The following is a 10,798-nucleotide window of genomic DNA, read 5'->3' on the forward strand; positions in this document are numbered from 1 at the left end:
ACCAGGGTCACTGGTGTTTGAACTCACTCATTTATATCCTGAAACAACAGGGGAAGGACGTACACATATGGCCTTCTGTGGGGTGGCTTCTGCCCTTCATGTGCTGTCTCTCACCCAACAGCTGAGTATGAGAAGCCTCGTCCCAGACTCCCGGCTGTCCCTGACCCCTGGCCAGAGCCAGCTGTTGTGCCAACAAAGCCTCCAGTCAGGGGCTCTGGTCCCAGCTGCTGTGGGGAACAGGTTTGACCTTTCCAAGAGCCCCATAGGTCACTTGTGGTCTTTCTGTGGAGACAGCCAACAGCCCATCTGTTCTTGCTTCTCATCTCACTCAGAAAATCCTAGCGCTCCCCCTGCTCCACTGGAGCCCCTCACTTCCTGGGGATTCTATTTCTGCCTCTCCTGAACCTTCCAGAAGGGCCGTCTGGCTCAGAACCAGACCCCTGCCTGGTTACTCCGTCTGCCCTTCTGCCTGATTAGAGCAAGGGTCTCGCACAGGCTGGACAATGCCCAAGCCTATGCCGAGCACAAAACAAGGCCATGTGATGGAGGGACAGGGTTTCTGGATGCTGTTATTAATGATAATGGCCTGAGCTATATCCACGACCTTTAAAAACATCTTTAACTGAAGGAAGTTACAAATACAGAAAGGGGGAAGATTAGGACAAACATTATGGTTGGATTACATTTAGAGATATTGGTAGGAGCTCATGATTTCATTACATGCACGCGCGCGCGCGCACACACACACACACACACACACACACACACACACACAGAAATTTGGCCGGGCGCGGTGACTCATGCTTGTAATCCCAGCACTTTGGGAGGCCGAGGTGGGCAGATGACTTGAAGTCAGGAGTTCGAGACAATGCTTAAGATGTGCAGGATGTGTTCCCTCTTTGGTGAAATGCCTCTTCATGTCTTTTGCCCATTTGAGAAAATAGGGCTAGGAATTCTGTACATGTTCTTTAAATATTTTTTTAATTAAAATTTTGTTTTGTTTTGTTTTGTTTGAGACAGAGTCTCCCTCTGTTGCCCAGGCTGGAGTGCAGTGGCGTGATCTTGGCTCACTGCAAGCTCCGCCTCCCGGGTTCACGCCATTCTCCTGCCTCAGCCTCCCAAGTAGCTGGGACTACTGATGCCCGCCACCAACCCCGGCTAATTTTTTTGTGTTTTTAGTGGAGATGGGGTTTCACCGTGGTCTCAATCTCCTGACCTCGTGATCCACCCGCCTTGGCCTCCCAAAGTGCTGGGATTACAGGAGTAATCCCACCTGTAATCCCTGGAGCCACCACTCCAGGACCGTTTTTTGTTTTTTGAGATGGAGTCTTGCTCTATTGCCCAGGCTGGAGTGCACTCGTGCGATCTCAGCTCACTGCAACCTCCACCTCCCAGGTTCAAGCGATTCTCCTGCCTCAGCCTCTGGAGTAGCTGGGATTATGGGTGGGTGCCACCACGCCCGGCTAATTTTTTTTGTATTTTTAGTAGAGACGGGGTTTCACTGTGTTAGCCAGGATGGTCTCAATCTCCTGACCTCGTGATCCGCCTGCCTTGGCCTCCCAAAGTGCTGGGATTACAGGCGTGAGCCACCGAACCCGGCGATTTTTGTATTTTTAATAGAGACAGTGTTCCACTGTGTTGACCGGGCTGGTCTCAAACTCTTGGCCTCAAGTGATCCACCTGCCTCTAATTTTTAATTTTTTAAGGACAGGGTTTTACTCTGTCACCCAGGCTGGAGTGCAGTGGTGTAATTACAGTACTGCAGCCTTGAATTCCTGGGCTCAAGTGATCTTCCTGCCTTAGCCTCCTGAGTAGTTGGGACTACATGTATGTGTCACCATGCCTGGCTAATTTTTATTTTTATTTTTAAATTAAATTAAATTAATTTTATTTTGAGACAGAGTCTTGCTCTGTCGCCCAGGTCAGAGTGCAATGGTGCGATCTCGGCTCACTGCAACCTCTGCCTCTGGGGTTCAAGCAATTCTCCTCCCTCAGCCTCTTGAGTAGTTGGGATTACAGGTGCCTGCCACCATGCCTGGCAAATTTTTATATTTTTAGTAGAGATGGAGTTTCACCATATTGGTCAGGCTGGACTGGAACTCCTGACCTCAGGTGTTCCACCCATTTTGGACTCCCAAAGTGCTGGGTTTACAGGTGTGAGCCACCATGCCCAGCCTAATTTTTATTTTTAAATTTTTTTGTAGAGACAAGATCTTGTTATGTTACCCAGGCTGGTCTTGAAGTCCTGGGCTGAGGTGATCCTCCTGCCTTGGCCTCCCAAAGTGTTAGGATTACAGGTGTGGGCCACCTCACCTGCCTGTACCTGTTACTAGTGCAATCGTTTGTTGATTATGTCTTCTCTTATTTGTAGCTTATCTTTTATTTCCTTTAGATTATTATTTAAAAACATTCTTTAAATATTTTTTAATTATAGTAAGAACACAACATATCTACCCTCTTAACAGATTTTTAAGTGCATAATACTGTATTGTTAACTGTAGGGAAAACGTACAGAAGATCTCTAAGGCTTTGTATGCATTGATTAGCAATTCCCCATTTTCCCCTGCTTCTAGCCCCTGGTAACCACCGTTGTAATGGCTTATCTCACTTAGCATAGTGTTCTCAAGGTTCATCCGTGTTGCTGCGTATTGTAGAATTTCCTTTCTTTTTAATATTTCATTGGATTTACATACCACATTTCCTTTGTCCTTTCATCCATCAGTGGACATTTAGGTTATTTCCACAGCTTAGCGATTGTGACTAGTATTGCTATGAACAGTGAGTGCAGACATCTCCTCAAGATCCTGATTTCAATTCTTTTGGATAAATACCCAGCAGTGGGATTGCCAGATCATATGGTAGTTCTGTTTTTAATTTTTTGAGGAGAGGTCAAAGCGGGTGTATCTCTTGAGCCTAGTAGTTCAAGACCAGCCTGGGCAACATGGCAAAACTCCGACTCTACAAAAAATACATGCCTGTAGTCTCAGCTACTTGGTGGGCTGGGTGGGAGGATCAGTTGAGGCCAGGAGTTTGAGACCAGCCTGGGCAACATGGTGAAACCCTGTCTCTACTAAAAATACAAAAATTAGTCTGGCCTGGTGACAGGCACCTATAATCCCAGCTACTGGGTGGCTGAGGTGGGAGGATCACTTGAGCCTGGGAGGCAGAGGTTGCAGTGAGCAGAGATCACGCCATTGCACTCTAGCTTGGTTGACAGAGCAAGACTTTGCTTCAAAAAACAAAAAAAAAAAGTTTTTTTCTTTTTTTTTTTTGAGGATCCAAACCTCCATACTGTTTCTATAGAAACTGCAGGAGGCTCTTCAGGATATTCTTAATGACAGCCTATTAATTTACCAGTGTATCACAAAGAATGTACAGTGTACCACCGAATTCCCGGTTCTCATCTCAGAGTCACCCAGTGAATCTGTCACATTCTGATTTAATTACCTGGGATAAGGCCGGGGCATTGCTGTGTTGCAGAAGCTCTCCAATTGAGTCTAATGTGCAGCTGGAGTGGAGAACCGTGAACCGCTTCTAGCTGTTGAGAGGCTCCTCAATTGGAGTAAGACATAAAGAAAACGTGTGCTTATTAAGACAGCACTGAGGCAGTTTCAGCAAAGTGGAGGGGGAGTGGAGCATGAGCATGGGAAACCTTCCAGCATCGAATCAACTGTGTAGAAGCAGAGAAGCGCTCACCTGCAGGTGGGAGCTGGGAGGTAGGCCCTGGGTCCCAGTGACTCTTTGGTGTAGTTTACAGCTGAACAGCTCCCGCCTGCTTCTCAGCAAAGGTCCCTTAAACATCTCTCACATGCTTCTCCCACGCATCCTGCAAGACTCTGAGGTGTGAATCCCATCTTTTCAGTTAAACGAATATATGGAGACTTTCTCATGGGAAAGAACCAAAGGAGCACGAGCATGTGGCGCACTCTGGACGTCAGTCCGTGGCTGGTCCTGGATGCCCACCTCACCCCACCACACTCCTGCACCTCCCAGGAGGCACCTTCTTGACAGTGTGGTCCTTCCTGGTTGACAACAGACCTGGGTTTTCGTCGCCTCAGTTCCTGGAAGAGCTGTTCCCGTGCCCCAGTGCCACTGTGTGCACCTGCTTTGATCACCTCCCACCACAGCTTCTGTCCTGCCACCCCTTGGGCTTCCTGATCTCCCCTTCATGCTTGCCCTTGAGCATCTGATGGCCTTTTTGAGCTTTCACTGCTTCTGCAATGGGGCCATTTCCATATTGACAGCTCTCGTGTTTCTGTCACTATTGGATTCTCCCACTTTCTTCGTGATGCATCATGGCTGTAGTCACACATCTTGCCTCTGTCTCAGACTCCATGTGTCTGTGACCAGCCCCCTGGACTCCCTCCAGCCGCTTATCCTGGCTGTCCCCACCATCGGGCCTGGCCACGCTGTCTGTTGCTGAGCTGCAGGACGTGGCTGATCAGAAATGGAGCACAATAGTCGGGGCAGAGCCCATTGACCAAAGCCTTGAATATACCGTGATTTCCGAGGTGTGTCTTGCTCTTCTGTCTTCAGAGTACAAAAGGGTAAACTCCTCTCAGGCAAGGATTCTACTTTCTCTCTTTTTGATAAATTAGCAGCATAGTATTTTCCTGCTTGCTAGGTTAGATAAGCACTGAGATCTGTCATCTCTTTGTCCTCCTCTGGTTGAATTGCTTCTTTGTTTAATCCAAGTTTTAATTTAGGAGGTAGAACCTTTTTTTTTTTTTTGAGACAGGGTCTCATTCTGTCATTCAGGCTGAAGGGCAGTGACACGACTACAGTTCACTGCAGCTTCTACCTCCCGGGCTCAAGTGATCCTCCCACCTCAGCCTTCTGAGTAGCTAGGACTACAGGTGCACACTACCATGCCTGGCTAACTTTTTTATTTTCTATTTTGTAGAGACGGGGTTGCCCAGGCTAGTTTCAAACTCCTGGACTCAAGCAATCCTCCCACCTTGGCCTCCCAAAGTGCTGGAATTACAGGGATGAGCCACTGAACTCGACCAAATATTTTTAAGGTATATTTTATTAAAACCTTACTAAAATATTACAGAAAATTTCTGGGTTTTTTTGTTTTTGTTTTTGTTTTTGAGATGGGGTTTTGCTCTTGTTGCCCAGGTTGGAGTGCAGTGGCTCACTCTCGGCTCACTGCAACCTCCACCTCCTGGGTTCAAGCAATTCTCCTGCCTCAGCCTCCCAAGTAGCTGGAAATACAGGCACCCACCGCCATACCCGGCTAATTTTTGTTTTTTTGTTTTTTTGTTTTTTTTTTGAGACGGAGTCTCGCTCTGTTGCCCAGGCTGGAGTGCAGTGGCGCAATCTCGGCTCACTGCAAGCTCCGCCTCCCGGGTTCACGCCATTCTCCGGCCTCAGCCTCCCGAGTAGCTGGGACTACAGGTGCCCGCCACTGCGCCTGGCTAATTTTTTCTATTTTTAGTAGAGACGGGGTTTCACCATGGTCTCGATCTGCTGACCTCGTGATCCGCCAGCCTCGGCCTTCCTAATTTTTGTATTTTTAGTAGAGATGGGGTTTCACCATGTTGGCCAGGCTGATCTCAAACTCGTGACCTCAAATGATCCACCCGCCTTGGCCTCCCAAAGTGCTGGGATTATAGGCATGAGCCACTGTGCCTGGCCAGAAAATTTTAAATGAGCAAAATTTCATACATAATCCCACCATCCTAGTGCACCTGTTGTCTTCATTTTTGTTTTTTCTGGTTTCCTTTTACTTTCTACTAATATGTACATCTGTTTTTACATTATAATTATAGTATGTAGCTGTCTATAGTATAATGAAACAAAATTGTTTTCTGTTTTTCCCCCTGCTTTACATTATTGAGAAAACATGGTGCCATGTTTAATGTTGTCTTAGTGATTATCAATTTAAATGAGCAGATATAATCTATTTGCATCCTCCATGGTTGGAGATTTAGGTTGTTTCCAGGTTTTTGTATTATAAGCAATACTCATACGGGCAGCTGTTTTCACTCAGTAAATCTGCAGGGCTGACCACCAGGTCAGAGGCGTTGGAAGTCGGCCTTTCCACAATGGCTTCGTCCACATCCTCTGGCGAACCTTGTTGATCTCTGAATCTGCTTTCCCACGACTGTGGATCCCCCTGGCCCCACAACTATAGTTTGATCACTTCCTTCCAAATACAGATTTTAAGAGATCAGCAACGAATAACTATATGGGAAAACTTGAGGAGAAACTAGAAACACATGCAGGAAGGAGAACCGGGAAACACATGTGGGAAGGAGAACCGGGAAACACGTGCGGGAAGGAGAACCGGGAAACACGTGCGGGAAGGAGAGCCGGGACTACAGGTTGAATATCCCTTATTTGAAATGCTTAGGACCAGCAGTGTTTTGGATTTCAGATTTTTGTGGATTTTGGAATATTTGCATATACATAATGAGATGTCTTGGGAATGAAACTCAGGTCTAAACATCAAATTCATTTTCTGTTTCATGTATACCTTATACACATAGCCTGAAGATAATTTTATATAGTATTTTTCACAATTTTGTGCCTGAAACAAAGTTTGTGTACATTGAACCATCATCTCAGCACCTATGTGTGATATCATGTCATTGCTCACAAAGCTTCAGATTTGGCCATGCGGGGTGGCTCACATCTGTAATCCTAGCCCTTTGGGAGGCTGAGGTGGGCGGATCACCTGAGGTCAGGAGTTTGAGACCAGCCTGGCCAACATGGTAAAACCCCGTCTCTACTAAAAATACAAAAATTAGCGGGGTGTGGTGGTGTGCACCTGTAATCCCAGCTACTTGGGAGGCTGGGCTGGAGAATCTCTTGAACCCAGGAGGTAGACGTTGCAATGAGCTGAGATCATGCCATTGCACTCCAGCCTGGGCAACAAGAGTGAAACTCTGTTTCAAAAACAAACAAAAAACCCCCAAAACTTCAGATTTGGGAGCATTTCCAATTTTGGATTTTGGGGTTAGGGATGCTCAACCCATATTGGCTCTCCCATGTCCTTGCACACGCTGTGCCATGGGGCATCCTTTCCTGCCTGCCTGGCTCCCTGTCTGACTTCTCTTATTCTCTCCAGATTGAGTTTGAATTGCCTGCTGTGTGACCTGGGCCCAGCATCCAGGCCACACGGTGGTGGTCCTGCCACAGGGTGCAGGCCTATCCACACTAAGTCCCGCTTAGCATCTCTAGTTAAGACTGGAATAAAACATGATTATAAAGTGTGCAAATCCACAAATTGAGTCAGCTCTTGTTTGTTCCCTGTCTGGTTCCTCCAACATCATATCTATGAAAAAAGTGTCTGAATTGCCCTGGCTGGAGGCTGGGCTCAACTGTATGAAAGCTTCCCAGGCAGCTGCAGTTTTAAAACAATTGTCTGCAGAATGCTCAATGTGACCCTCTGCTTCCTGGAGTTTCTTCAGGTACAAATGCCTCAGACCCCAGAAAGTGTGTTCCCAAACCACTTCTCATGAACCATTGAATATTCAAAAGAGAGCTAAATTTCAAGCCTGTACAAAAGCGTATCCTTGTAACACATGTGCCATAATACATGACTTCTACTTTTGTCAGTCCTTACCATCTACCTCTCTGAATTTTCATGAATTTCTATTTCACAAGGGTAATTGTTTTACATATACTGGCAGCAGCATACAATAAAATACTCAGTATATGTGCTGAATGCAGTGGCTTGTGCTTGTTTTTTTTTTGTTTTTTGTTTTTTTTTTCTTTTGAGACAGAATTTCCCTCTTGTCACCCAGTCTGGAATGCAATGGTGAGATATCTGCTCACTGCAACCTCTGCCTCCCAAGTTCAAGCGATTCTCCTGCCTCAGCCTCCCAACCAAGTAGCTGGGATTACAGGCATGTGCCACCATGCCTGGCTAATTTTTGTATTTTTAGTAGATACGGGATTTCGCCATGTTGGTCTGGCTGGTCTCAAACTCCTGACCTCAGGTGATCCACCTGCCTCGGCCTCCCAAAGTGCTGGGATTACAGGCATGAGCCACTGTACCCAGCCGGCTTGCACCTGTTATACAAACACTTTGAGAGGTCAATGCAGGAGGATTGCTTGAGGCTAGGAGTTCAAGATCAGCCTGGACAATATGGTGAGACCACATCTCTACAAAAAAAAACAAAAAATTATCCAGGAGTGGTGGTGTGCACCTATAGTCTCAGCTACTTGGGAGGCTGAAGCAGGAGGATCACTAGAGCCCAGGAGTTCATGTTACAGTAAGCAATGACTGCAACACTGCAACATTGCCACCTCAGCTTGGACAACAGAGTGAGACCCTGTCCCCATGAAAAAGAACCCCCAAAAACCTCAGCATAAAAATAAGTAAATAAATTGGCCGGGCACGGTGGCTCATGCCTGTAATCCCAGCACTTTGGGAGGCCGAGGCGGGTAGATCATGAGGTCAGGAGATTGAGACCAACCTGGCTAACACAGTGAAACCCCATCTCTACTAAAAATACAAAAAATTAGCTGGGTGTGGTGGCGGGCACCTGTAGCTACTCAGGAGGCTGAGGCAGGAGAATGGCCTGACTCCGGGAGGCAGAACTTGCAGTGAGCCAAGATCGCGTCACTGCACTCCAGCCTGGGCGACAGAGCGAGATGTCATCTCAAAAAAAAAAAAAAAAAAAAAAAAGTAAATAAATAAAATGTGCAGACAAACTAAAACCAGCCGGAATGGCTAATAAGAGAGAAAATGAATCAAGATTAAAAAAAAAAGAAACAAAAAAAAAACACAGGAGGCTGGGTAAGATGGCTCACACCTGTAATCCCAGCACTTTGGGAGGCTGAGGCAGAAAGATCGCTTGAGCTCAGGAGTTCAATATCAGCCTGGGCATGGTAGAGAGACTCTGATTCTACAAAAATTGAAGAAGAAGAAGAAGAAGAAGAAGAGGCTGAGCATGTGGTGCGTGCTTATGGTCTCAGCTACTCGAGAGGCTGAGTTGGGTAGATCACATGAGCCTAGAAATTCAAGGCTGCAGTGAGCTGTGATTGTGTTACTGCACTCCGGCCTGGGTGACAGAGTAAGACCTTGCCTTAAAAAACAAAACAAAACAGAACAAATCCACAAGAGACCCTGGCAAAGATCTTTGTGCAAGGCAGAGACCTTCAGTAGTTCAGCTGTACCTCCACAATGTTTATTAAAGTTCATCTATGAACACAGACAAAAATTAAAAGGCAGCACAGAAAATAATTTTGTTCGTAGGCGTGGCAGAATTGTGGGTGCCTTTTTCCTTTTACTTAAAATTCCTATGTTTCCCAATATAACTACTGGGCAAATACTACTAATAAAGAACTCCTCTATGAAAGACAAGATTGGAGAAGCCAGCTTGACAGCAGCCCAAGAGAAGGAGGCTCGGAAAGGCCTGGCCTCAGGCTTTGCCATTGTGGGTGGGGCCCGCAGAGCTGTTCAGGAGGATGAGTCCAGACTGGGCAACATGAGAAAAAACGAAGAACACAGAATGGGACAAAATAATTGCAAAGCATACATCTGATAAGGGATTAATATGCAGACTATCATATAAAGAATTAAAACTGAGACTGGGCATGGTGGCTTGTGCAACCATGGATCACTTGAGGCCAGGAGTTCAAGACCAGGCTGAGCAACATAGTGAAACCCTGTTTCTGCAAAAGATAAAAATAAAAATAAGGCCAGGCATAGTGGCTTCCACCTGTAATCTCAGGACTTCGGGAGGCCGAGGTGGGCAGATGAGTTTCAGACCAGCCTGGCCAACATGGGGAAACCTCGTCTCTACTAAAAATACAAACCTTAGCCAGGCATGGTGGCGCACACCTCTAGTCCCAGCTACTTGGGAGACTAGGCATGAGAATCACTTGAACCCAGGAGGTGGAGGTTGCAGTGAGCACTCCAGCCTGGGTGCTGCAGTGAGACTCTGTCTCAAAAATAAATAAATAAATAAAAATAAAAAGTAGAAATTAGGTGAGTGGGCGTGGTGGGTCATGCCTGTAATCCCAGCACTTTGGGAGGCCAAGGCAGGTAGATCACGAGGTCAGGCGTTCAAGACCAGCCTGGCCAACATAGTGAAACCCTATCTCTACTAAAAATACAAAAAATTAGCCAGGCGTGGTGGCGGGCACCTGTAATCCCAGCTACTTGGGAGGCTGAGGCAGGAGAATAGCTTGAACCCGGGAGGCAGAGGTTACAGTGAACTGAAATCGCACCATTGCACTCCAGCCTGGGCAACAAGAGTGAAACTCCGTCTCAAAAAAAAAAAAAAAAAAAAGAAATTAGCCAGGCATGGTGGCACACGCCTGTAGTCCTAGCTACTTGAGAGGCTGAGATGGGAGGATTGCTTGAACCCAGAAGTTGGAGGCTGCAGTGAGCTATAATTGCACCACTGCACTCCAGCCTAGGTGACAGAGCAAGATACTGTCACTAAAAAAAAAAAAAAATAGAAAACAAAAACTCAACGGTAAAAAACCCACATAACCCAATTCAAAAATGGCAAAGGACCTGACAAAGCGTTTCTCTAGAGAAGACATACAAATGGCCTACAGCATGTGAAAGGACAAACCTAGTGCTCACTTTGCATAAGTCACCAACTGAATACTTAGGATATTATCTGTTATACTTCAATTAAAAAGTTTAAAAATGTATTATGGGGGCCTTGGGGGTCATTTAGATGGTAATGATTTGGCTGACCAAATTTCTAGATCCTAGAAATCCATGCGGCTTGATTGCCAAACTTCAGGCCTGGCCTTGGAAGAAACACATTGGCAGGAACCCAAGGAGATTCAGGGGTCAGGGGTCAGCAATCAGAGTGGATGGGAA

This window comes from Macaca nemestrina, chromosome 4 (genome assembly GCF_043159975.1).
Source record: "Macaca nemestrina isolate mMacNem1 chromosome 4, mMacNem.hap1, whole genome shotgun sequence".
NCBI lineage: Eukaryota > Metazoa > Chordata > Mammalia > Primates > Cercopithecidae > Macaca > Macaca nemestrina.